Here is a 12,866-nt window from a genome sequence, read left to right on the forward strand (position 1 = left end):
TTCAGAGGGACTGGGGCCAATGAAACCACTTCACAGAGAACACCAGGATTAAAAAAAGCGATTTCAAAACAATGTCAAGATCAGAAGGATTAACAATGTCTACTTGCTAAGTTCAACTATCCACATTAGTTTGCCTGGTGCCAAGGTCTTTTATGAGACAAAGATCATGGTCGTAGGGTCCGGCTGGGTTTGAATCCAAGCTTGGCCATTGCTAGTTGATTATTTTTTTTTTTTGGGGGGGGGGAACTGCTGAATTTCTCTAAATCTGTTTTCTTATCTAATATAAGAATAACAACACTTACACATGATATAATATTTTGATAGGAATTAATGAAGTAAAGTACGTGTTTAATAAATAATAATATGAATAAAGAACTTAGATCACACTTTTTAACCACTTTTCTCACCACTCACTGAGATGCAGATCGTGTGTTCTTCCATATTTAACTGAGGCCCTGAAAGTTTAACGCAGGTCCCCAAGTAGAAAAATACCCAAAGTATCTGCTAAACAGAGGGAATCACCAAAAGAAAGAAAGAAAAAAAATCCAGAGTGGACTTTTAAAAAAGTCATCCATGCATTTAGGAAACAGCTATTAAGTACTTGTGTGCCCGGCTCTAGGTGCGGCAAGAGCTCATTTACTCTTTGCCACAGGCAGTGAGGTCATCATTTATTACCATCCTCTTACTGACGAGACGTATGGAGCTTCTGTGTCTGCCCTAATATGACAGTCAGGAAACAGTGAAACCAGGACTTGAAAGTGGGTCCGCTGTCCTTTCCTCCTGTTGCCTCCCAAAGACATGTACACGTGAATTGCGTTTAATTGAATTATGGTGCTGTGCACACAAGTGATTAATCCACGCTGGCGGACTGAATGGTTAGTGACTATATTTATACCTTGTGTCCATAAACTTAATATATTTTGTGCTGAGGGAGATGCCTGGGTGGGAAGATGACAGTTAACAAGGTCATTTTCTGATATGGAAAATGCATAAATGCGCCCGTGCCTCCTGCATTTAACCCCCCCGCTGCTTCTGAAATGGATAGTTGGCAGTCGAAGGAGAGCTGCTGCTCTTTGTTATCTGGAGGGACCAGATCATCTCAGTTGCATGCAGTGCAGAATGAAGAGGAGAGATTAGTCCCCCAGGAAATGTGCTCGCATCTCCCTGGAAATGGAAAATTCTAAGGCAGCCGAAGAAACCGCCCCTCCCGACTCTCCCTCACTCTGAATTCTGATAACTCACTTCCTGACCCTTGGTTTCCTTGCCTCCGAGGTGAAGGGCCAGCATTCAAGCTTTTCTCAGATTATCTGCACTCCTGAAGTCAATCCTCTAGGTCCTTAACATTTAGGGGTTCGTGATGAGTACGGTGGCCCTACGCCAACCTTCTTGTACCATGAGACTCAGTCCTTGTAAACAACAACAACAACAACAACAACAACAAAAAACGGGGTTTGATTTTTGACCTGGTATTGCTTACTTTTATGGCGCAAGTTTTGGTTGAGAATGTGGTGGAGGTATCACTCGCTACTTGGGAGGATCCCAACTCGGTGGATCTCTTTGAGGTTGTCCTTACCTCATGAAGTCACATTAGCCTTTCTTGGCTCAAGCTGCTATCACCCTTCGGTTATAGCAACTGATTTTATTTATTTATTTATTTGTTTGTTTATTTATTTATTTATTTGATTTTCATTATATCTTTATAGATTTCAGAGAGGAAGGGAGAGGGAGAGAAAGATAGAAACGTCAATGATGAGAGAGAATCATTGATCAGCTGCCTACATTAACCCAGTGGATTACAGTGTCTGATTTAAGAAGAGAGGTGGGGCTGATGATTACATTTCACAGGACATTGTTCAGGGAATTGACTTTCTATCAGATTCTGGGTGTATATATTACTAAGTGTCTGTGTTGTATGTTTTGTTTTTGTTTTTTCAAGTTCTTTTTGTTTGCTCCTTCGCTGATATAGATTCTGCCTGAGAAAGTGGGCATTCAGTTCCTAAACCTGAGGTTTAATTCATGGGTCTTCCCCTTCCTAGTTCTACAACCAGGGGTATGTTGCTAACACCACCCGAATTTAATTCTCTCACCTGAAAACTCAGGATAAAATTAGGATCAAACCTCATGGGGGGTCTTGAGATGCTAACAGATGATTAAGTGTATTAAATAAGTGGCACAGTATTTGGGACACAGTAGGTAGTCGACAAATGTTAATTTATTTCAACTGAAACATTGCCTCTTTCTCTAAAAGTACTACAGAAAATTAGAGAAGAATTTAAACATTTCCTACCCTCATTCTCTTGGCTCCACTTAAAAATGATGATTTTTTTTTTGTGGGTGACCTTTCCCTAAAGTATTTTATTGCTGGCAAGAAACGATTTAATTAAAAATTAAAGTCAGAAAAGTTTCCCCTGGGATTCAAAGTGCTCCTGCCCTCCTCAGCATAAAAATGTTGGCTTCTAGACAAGAGTATTGATGAAAAGAACCTGTTCTTACTGCTAGAACAACCCAGTCAGGGCAATTCTTCAAGAAGTGAGCTGTAGCCTTTCATATGCGATTCGATATTTTGGTTTCAAAGTTCCCACTTTGAAATGTACAGCTCGGAGTTGAGAGATAAAAAGTAAAAATCATTTTAGGGATTTAGGAACATTTTCATTTCCTTGGAAGATGTTATCTGAATGCATTTTTAGAAGGTCACTGAGTTCTCATATTAATGTTCTGACCCTGACATCTTCAAAGAGCAGTGGACAAAAAAGACTCCTCCCCTTCCAGACATCTTTACAGAGACACTGCCAACAGGGGGTGCTGTGACCCTCATTGTCTAGGTCTCCATGGTAGATTACTTCCTCCCGCCTTTTTGGTGGGAACCTTTTACCTTTGGATAAGTTACTCCTATCAACCAGGTTCCGGTCAAGTCATGGTGTCCACGCGGCTAGAGTTCAAAGTCACTATGAGGCTTCCGAGACCTTATGCTCCAAATGCTCTCATGCTCTCAGAATGCCAGCTCACTTTAATTTGCGTAGTGTTTTGGAAGCATCTCTCTGTTGTCCTTGAGAACAAGTCACAAACAGCATAGCCAGTTTATGAATCCTTATTTATTTGGCTTCAGCTTCCAGTCTCTTTTCATGCCCCAGGCCACCTCTTATGAGCTCGAAGACTGGACGGGGGCATAATGCTTGTTTTCGGGGTTTTCCCACATTTTGTGGGGACTGTGAGAAGCAGCAGGACCAGTGGTCCCCACTGGTGGGTCCCGGAGTCTGTCTGCTGATCCATTAACACACTAGAATACAGGCTTCCTTTTCTAACCTAACACCTACTGCCTAGGATAACATGATTATTAATTCCCCATCCTATAAATAGATCTTCAGCCTCTGAATGAGATTTTCTCAGCAGAGAATTTTCTCAGGTCTTTCTCTTTGAACAGTGTCAGGATAAAGGGTGTGGCGGTGGGTATATCTAAACAAGAAAACTGCAGAAAATACTCCATTTTTTCTGAGCACTTCTTCACGGCTTGGTCCAAATGTCATCCTTCAAGTTTGCAGAAACATTTGTAGTTTCAGATCTCCATAAGGAAGAGACCTTTATGGAAAGCTATTTACTTCCTGTTCAACCAGATAAGTATTGTACCCTTTGGGTGGCAAGTTTCATCTTATGTGGCAACGCTACTTTATTGGAAATGGCACTGTGTTAAGAAGGATCCTGAGGCTCAATTTTGGTTCAGTAGACAGAGTGCTGCACAGGATTAAGGCAGTGTGAAATGAATGCTAACATGGGCAGGGGTCTCACAAAGGACCAATTGGTGCTAGCAAATAAGTTTCATTAAATCATACAGTCCTAAAATTTTTTAGAGAATATTCTTTTGTAATTTCTTAATATCTCTTATCAGAAACCCAAGGTCCCAAATTCTTGAGTCTTTAAAAATTTTCAAGCTGGAAGTTTGGAGTAGAAATAAAATTGACACCCACCTCTCCTCACTTTCTATCCTCTTTCCTCTCATGTCTCCTAAGGCTGGCAGTCTCATTTTTAGTCAGACTGGAATCTGAGTTCTCAGCAGTGAATTGTTCCTTGTCAAGCAATTTCTTTGATGCAAGATTTTTTATGTGAAATTCGTTGGTTTTACACATAACAGTAACACTAATAATAGTACCTACCTCCTAGGATTGTTTCAAGGGTTAAATATGTAAACCCATGTAAGTACTCTTAACATAAGTTCCATCACACCGAATTTGGGCTATATTATTAGTACTGCTCGGGATTAAGTTCTGGCTTTTTGACCATGAGTGTAATATAGAAGTTAACTTCCACAGGCCCGAATCTGAAGTGGAAGTTCTATTTGGGTCAATAACCCACAGGAAGGCAGAATGTCCCCTCTTTTTTAATTTATTTAACCTGTGCTCAGGTCCTAGCTTTTGCCAGTAATAAGAATTAACAAGAATGAGGGGCCACATTCCCCATGCAGGCCATGGTTTCCATGCACGTCTATTTCCACATGAACATGTTCCCCAGGGATCACCTCACCTTTAAGAATCCCTGATGGGAGAGGAAAACAAGATGAAGCAGGAGAGAGTCCAGGTTCTGTCTCTCCTGTTGCTATGTTGGCACTCTCAAATCTCCCAGCCCCACACTCCGCTGTCTCGTACATCCAATAGCGTTTGCCTCTTTGATAAATTTCAAATCCCCCTGCCTTCTTCATCTGCACTGAGCTTTTACAAAATATCTCCCTCTGATCTTCCTGCGTGCATTCTTCCTGCCTCTAAGTCATCTTGTCCAATCCATCTTGTCCACTGGCTAATCACAAGAGTGATGTCTCTAAAACACACATTGATCACAACCATGCTTAGAATCCTCTAGTGTTTGCCCATTGCTAACATTATGAAATGATGTGTACAGCTCCTAACGCCAGCTGCTGCCCATCATTCTTGCCTCAGATATCTCCATAGACATCTGTGTGACCAGATATACAGAGCTATTTAGGATTCTTCAAACACTTCAAACAAATGAGACGCAGGCTTAGCCTCAGATCATCCACACACTAGTATCTTAAAAAGCTTAATTACCAGGAAAATGTTGGAGAATAGCATGTATTACAAGGTGTGGCCCTGGGGCCCTAGGGATAGCAACAATATAAATTACAGCACACATCCCTGTTTATTGAGAAAAAAATTTTTTGTTTTTTGTTAATCCTCACCCAAGGATATTTTTTCTATTGATTTTTAGAGAGAGAGGAAGGGAGGGAGGGAGAGAGAGGAAAGGAGGGAGAGAGAGAGAGAGAGAGAGAGAGAGAGAGAGAGAGAGAGAGAGAAACATCGATGTGAGAAAGACACATCGACTGGTTGCCTCCCGAACGTGCCCCGACCAAGGCAGGGAATTGAAGATGCAACCAAGGCACGTGCCCTTGACGAGGAATCGAACCCACCACCCTTTGGTGTACAGGCTGATGCTCTAGCCACTGAGAACACTGTCAAGGGTTGGAAAAATTGTTTTCAATGGATTGTAGTAAATAATGCTTGATCGGGTGTGAAAGTTCTTTCCAGTTTTCCTTGTTTCTTTGACCATTCATAATTCTAAGAACAATGTCAGTTAAGTTGTTGTTAAAAAAAAAAAGGCACAAGCAAGAAAGAAGCTGACTACTTGCCTGTGCAGGTTTCACAGAGGACAGTGCGTGTTTGATATTTTTAGATGCGGAATTAAGGGATTTCCTCAAGCATTGTGTCAGAATTTGTTGTCCTCGTCAAGCGATTAAGCTTAGCATGGAGCATTAATTAATTTGAATGGATGTTTGATAGTGTAATTCAAAACACAGTGTTTGTATGCCGTCTGAGTGTGAGCCTATATAAAACCAACCAACACACACACACACACACACACACACACCATCACATCAGAAAAACTCATAGTCAGCTTTATAGTCAACTTCACAAAAATCTTTCCTTCCCAACAAAACAAGAACTCTCTCAATTTCATCTCTCCATTGCCTATGTCACCTGGCACCCTTTATTCACTGGGGCATTCTGAAAATGCTTGGGGAATTGATGTGTTCACTGATGACTCCAAACCTCAGTCCTGGGAACAATGGATTAAGATGGTGGTGGGTCCCACTGGTTGGATCCTGCAGTCTCTACACAGACAACGTATGTGTGATCAGGCAAGAGATTCGGGAATGCAAAATCCCGAGCTGTTTTGTCCTGGCGAGAAAAATAAAATGCCCTTTGCTCCATCTCAGTGGCTCACTGTTCCCACATCTTAACCCTCCTCACGTGCTCCCCACCAGGCATCGCTTGTCATTTTCCTCCCGAAGGTAGAAGTGCATTTTAACGACAGAAACAATTATAGAAAGTAAATTAATATAGCCATCATTAAACATTTATTAAGGTCCCACTGTGTGGAAGCCACTGATGCATTTTAAAAATAACATTCTCCCCATAACACTTGCACTATAACCTAACTTACTTTGCATTTAATTCTTTAATGTATGTAGGAAATTATAATAGTTCAGTTTCTGCAATTCCCATGGTGGCCACGGCAGAGGGAAATGAAAACAATCAAAGCGATATTCTATTAGTAAACTTTGCACTGCTGGTGATCAAATAGCAGTGCAAAGTGTACCTCAGGCTCCTCCTAACTTTGGGGTGACAGAGTATAATCTGGGGTTCCTCAAATCCTGCGATATCCAAGGAGTTGGAGCGGGAAGCTCATATTAATTGGTTAGTGCAGGAGAGGTGGACAGTGCTGATCCACAGTCACTGAGGATTGTTACGTGTGGAAATTCTCATTGGCCATAGGGAGCTCATTGTGGTGATGGCCACTACATATCCCAGGTGCTTTCAGGGGCCAGCTGTTGTGCTTGTCCTGGTTCACGAAGACCTGCACCTGACCATGCCACCTGGTTCTCAAGGGACTATCTTACATGATCCTTCTTGCATGCACATTGTCTTGCATTGTTTGTCTCTCCACAGAGGCGGATAGGAATGATAAACAGATGATTCAAGCAGGTTCTTTCATGAAACAAAGAACCTCTATGGGATTACAAGGGTTTCCTTTCCTTTTGCATCATACATTTGAGGATGGGGTTTATTGCTGGCAACAACCCTTTTCCAGATCTTGGAAGAAACCATATCTGAAGCAGGAGCGAGTCAGGTTGATAGGTAAAGAAGGAGAGATACAGAGAACAAAGAGGTAGAAGAAGGGAGTTGGGGGCGGGGCGGGGAGAGAAAGGGGAAAGAGGGAGATCATGAAAGCATAACGAGGAACTGAATTGACTGGCAGGTAGATCTACCCCTGCACCTAAAGACTGTGATGTGGGGTTAGCAGAGCCTGCCCTACTGCCAAACTCTAATAAGGCTCATACTCAACTTGGCACAGTATCCACATCACCCGATCCAGTTACATTGTCTTTGCTGACCTCAGAATCACCTTGGGAGCTTTAAAAAATACCCGTTCTTAGGCCCAGCAATGGAAGAATTAGGAAAGATCACCGAGAGCAAAGACTTGTCATTAGGGACCAAGGCTAAGATCATCCACATCCTCATATTCCCCATTACTATGCATGGATGCGAAGTTGGCCAGTGAAGAAGGCTGATGGGGAGACAAAGGATTCATTTGAAATACGGGGTGGGAGGGGAGCGCTATAGATATCCTAGGCTGCGGAAGATGAGCATGTGGGTCCTAGAGCAAATAAAGCCTGAAACACCGCTGGAGGCAAAAATGACAAAACTGAAACTGTCCTATTTCAGGTACCTCATGAGAAGGCAGGGTTCTTAGGAAAAGACAATAATGCTGGGGGAAATAGAAGGTAGCAGGGAAGGAGGAAGACCAAGTATGGGATGGGCTGCCTTCATACAGAACCATAGGTATGAGGCTACAGGAGCTGAACTGGGCTGTGGAAGACAGAACACGGTGGGCATCACTCATTCATAGGGTCACCATAGGAGTTAGCCACTCTGTGACCCAGTCATCAACTCAATAGCATATAACACACAATTTTTTAAAATGATTGACGTAGGGAAATATAGGTGGTGCAAGTGGATGGATGACCAGGTGGCTGGAGTCTGGGTAGGTGGAGGGATAGAATGACTGTTACTGGGTCAGTCTATCATGATAATTTTTAGAGTGAGAAAAAAATTCTGTGATTTATACTTTCATATCTATGATCTCATTGAAACTTATTAGATTCACTTGCCTGAATGCTGCTCATTTTATAACCAAGTGAGCAAGGCTCAGAGAGACCCGGAGCCTAACGTAAACTGTTACAGTCATTGATAGCTCAGGTGTGTGAGTTCTGGCTTTCACTGGAAATTTACCTCTCATCTCATGCTATGAAATACATCTTCACAAATTCTGGTGACAGAAGTGTCATGTTCAATGTCTTATTCTTTCTTTTTCTCCTTTTCAATCCTTATTTTTTTTTATCTAATTTTCTCTAGAAACATCTCTCATCTTTTATGACCTCCCTGTCTACTAAATTTCAGAGAAACCACTTCTTTCTAGACTACTTCAGGATAGCTGTTCAAGGGCAATGGGTAAGGCAGAGAGGAGAGACTTTGTTGTTGTTGTTTTTTAATAATCTATTTAGAAACCAAGGAATATCTCCCAGGGACATGACAGGATCGTCATTCTACCCGAGTTTTACACTTGCATTATTTGTTCACTGGTCCTCCCCACAAGGCCCGGCCCTGTGAGGTCCTTTCCTAGTTTCCTTTCCTATGGGATGAGTAGACTTTCCTGCCCAGTTGAGGTCAGGTTTGTTCACATGACTTGCTTTGGCTAACGAACTATGAGCAGACATGACACCTGGCACATTTGAGCAGAAGGTCTAAGAACCTTCATGGGGTTCGCCTTTTCCTTTCACTACCTAAAAACAACATCCCACACACAGAAGCACCCTGGGTCCTAGAATGAAGCAGACACTTGGAACAATGTGGCAAGAAACCCAGAGGCAACATGTATCATGTATGAGAGATTAAATTGTGTTTGTAACCCGGGGAGATTTGAAGGTTCTTTGTTACTCCAGTAAAACACAGTTCATTCATGCAAAGAGCAGGGACACTTTTCAGATTCCTGTGAGCTTTCTCATAGCCTATGTCATTTGACTCCCATATCAACATTCTAGGCAAGTCAGATTGTGGAGATGGAGACCTTCAGGCATAGATGGCATGCCATAATAATAATAATAATAACCCTCATCCAGGAAGTGAAAAGGTGAAAAGATGGTTTCAGGGAGGTTCTCTGGATTTCTCTTTAGCTCTCTGCCCTTAATCACATCCTGCCTCATCAATGAGCTCTGTCCGGGCAGATCCCGGACTCTTTGGCAGCTACATTAAGCCATTCAGGAGACTAAGTGCACTTACTGTGAGAAGGCCGTGAATTATTAAGCATCACCCTAGTGATCTGGAAAGTTCATGCAAAGGGCTTTCCTTATACCAGGCTCAGGTTTATTCTCCCAAGAGGCCTCGCCTCAAAGACAAGTTAGGCCCAGTCTTGACACAATGCATCACACACTACGGAAGCGGGGACGGTCCTTCCAGCTGTCAGCCCAGCCACACACGGAACCAGCTCTGTCAGATGCTGGGGACTGCACGGGCAGGTGAGCAAGGCCCTGCTCCCACAGAGAAATGATAGCGGTGGGTCTGGACTGAGTCAGGAGGGGGTGAGCCCATACCTGGGCATAGGGACATTGAGAATAGGGTGCTGAGAATTAGTGAACGACTAAAGGTGGGGTAGGAGAGCGGGATCCATCACCAAGGAAACGGAGAGGTACCTATTGCCAATCGAGAGGAGAGTGGCCATGAGCATAATCTCCAACCCCCTGGGCAATATAACTCTTTAAGCTTCAATTACCTGGTAAGAAAATTGGACTGTGTACAGTATTTACATTTTAGATGTTGCAGTAAAGCTATCATTCTGCTCTTGGCTTTTTATAATTTTTTTCTTTGCATTCTGTTAATGCTACCTCAGAGCAACCACTTCTCTTCCTCTCGGTCAAATGAGATGCTAGGAATACTTGCCAGAAACATCGAGTTAATGCCCAGCCAGCTCTAGGTCCTGATTTATCTTCCACGTTGACTCCGAGTAACAGAGTCATACATTAAGGAACAAAGCTCGCTGCCGCGGTATTTATAACCTTGTCTTTTAAAACATTTGGCAGACGTTCAGACCCTCCATATGTTCGCAGTATTAAACTTTCCCATAAAAGGAGTTAAAGAGTTACATTGGAAGAAAGTGGGTATTGTAGGGTCTGAAAGTCTGGCGGTTTCACAAAAAAAAAAAAAACAATAACCCCACAAAACACACAAAAATCAAGTCCGACTTGGAATAACAGATGTTCTGTGATCCTGCTGAAAGTTGAAAAGCTGCACAGCCGAGCCCTGCTCTCCCCGACACTGCGGGTGTCGTACTTCAGGAGCCTTCTTCCTGACTCAGGGTAGACACACGAGCTCCTGAGCCTGGTTTAATAAGGAGGCACCCTGAGAGGCTAGGGCTAGAAAGGGAGGCTGTGGGTGGGGGCTCCGGCAGGCCAGCCCCTGGGCAATGTCACCTCCTCCAGCATCATCAAAGCCTGTGGAAGTCAGGAAGTCTCCTTTGGGGGCAGGATCTCTCCAGCGGGTCCAGCAAATCCATGGAGGTATGGGAAGAAAATACTGCAATCTTTTTAAAAAATATATATATTTTATTGATTTTTTTTACAGAGAAGAAGGGAGAGGGATAGAGAGTTAGAAACATCGATCAGCTGCCTCCTGCACACCCCCTACTGGGGATGTGCCCACAGCCAAGGTACATGCCCTTGACTGGAATTGAACCTGGGACCCTTCAGTCCGCAGGCCAATGCTCTATCCACTGAGCCAAACCGGTCAGGGCCTACAATCTCTTTTTGTATTCAGGTACCTATTTATTTTTTAATCTTCACCCAAAGACATTTTTCCCCCCCCACTGATTTGTAGAGAGAGTGGAAGGGAGGGAGAGAAACACAGAGAGAGAAACACAATGTGAGAGAGACACATTGATTGGGTGCCTTGCACACTAGCCCCGACCGGGGCCAGGGATCTACCTGGCAATGGAGGTACATGTCATTGACCGGAATCGAACCTGGGACCCTTCAGTCCTTGAGCTGACACTCTATCCACTGAGGCAAACTAGCTAGGGCTGTGTACATGTATCTGAATTGGACTTGTGTCCATTCATCTAGCACAAAATATAAATATTAGTGTGGCACTTACGCAATGAAGGAAGGCAGTGCCCTTAGTCACCATCTTCCAGAGGGTCCCAGGTCTGAACATGTTTGATGTGTTCTGTGAAGGGGTGAGAGTTTCATCACTTGAGAAGGTTGGCAATTATTTTACTACCGTTATGTGGAGTCCTGGGGCTTAGGGTGGTCCAGTTAAGTAAGTTTATAGATTCTCTAATGGGGAATTTGACTAAATTAATCCATTTAAAAAGAAGTGGATTTTTTAAATTTCTGAAAAGAGAATATGGATGGAAGGTAAGACTAACAAGGCCAGCGGAAGTAGACCACAGGACAAGAGAAGAAAATGCCGCTCTGAGGATCCGCTCCATCAGCCAGCTTTAAAATGAGCGTATTAACCATCTATGAAGAATTCGATAAAACAAAAAAATAGACCAAATGCGATGTAGTATTTGGATTCTGTACTAATGGGGCTATGAAACAGAAAAAGGACATTAGTGGAAAAACCCACAAAATCCAAATAAGGTCTATAATGTAGTTAATAGTATTGTATGGATGTCTTAGTGTTGATAAAGGGTTGTATACATAATTCCCATGAAGAGACGCTGGGTGAAGACTATATGTAAGAGAAACAGTCTGATTGACCTCTGCAACTTTTCTGAAAATTTAGAATCATTTCCAAATGGGAACCTTATTCAAATAATTCAAGGTGGATGAGTAAATAGTTATAAAAGGAGCAAAAAATCCTGGCGATGTGACAAAATGCCAGTTAACTATAAAAACACTTGACATTCTAACAAAAATAAAGCAATTTAATTTATATATTTTTACATTGGTACTAATTTTATATTTCTCCCATTAACCATCTTAATTATATATTCACAGACATTTTGGATAACATATTTTAAATCTACTTTTATTGTTTCCGCCTTTAGTAAGGCATAATTGGCAAGTAGGACTGTAACGTGATGATTTGATATAGGCAGATTCCTCATCAGATTAATTCACACATTTATCACCCGATGTATTTACTCTTTTTCCTCCTTTGGTGAGAACATGTAATTTACTCTCTTAGCAAATTTCAGTTGTACAATACAGTATTATCAACTATAGTCACCATGCTATATATTAGGTCCTCGGACCTTACTCATCTGATAACGGAAAGTTTATATTCTTGCCAACCTCTCATTTCCCCCACCCGCCAGCTTCTGGCAACCACATTTCTTTTCTCTAAGTTCAAAAATGACTAAAGACAAATCAGCATCCCTTACATCAAGGGTAAACCTCATTCTAAGTATATTATTTTCAACTCATGACAAAGTAGAAATAATGCTTTTGAAAGAAGCTCATGCTAAGAGGATGTTTTGAGAATGTTTCCATTGCTCTGTTATTTTCATGTTAAAATGGCTTACCTACAATTCTATCAAATATTTACAGTTAAAACATGTATTGTCTATAAGCAAAGTAGATCAAAATAAATAGGGATTCAGTTTCTCTTTTTTTAAGTCAGTGATAACATTTATGGCTTTGGACTGTTTCTCGAACAGGATTTACTTGTTAAAGGCAGCATTATTTTATTATTTTATTACTAGAGGCCCGGTGCACAAAATTTGTGCGTGGGTACAGTCCCTAGGCCTGGCCTGTGATCAGGGCCATCTTCCCCAGCTGCCTGCAGCCCTCCCTGCCCGCC

The sequence above is a fragment of the Myotis brandtii genome, unplaced genomic scaffold, assembly GCF_000412655.1.
Source record: "Myotis brandtii unplaced genomic scaffold, ASM41265v1 scaffold313, whole genome shotgun sequence".
Lineage (NCBI taxonomy): Eukaryota > Metazoa > Chordata > Mammalia > Chiroptera > Vespertilionidae > Myotis > Myotis brandtii.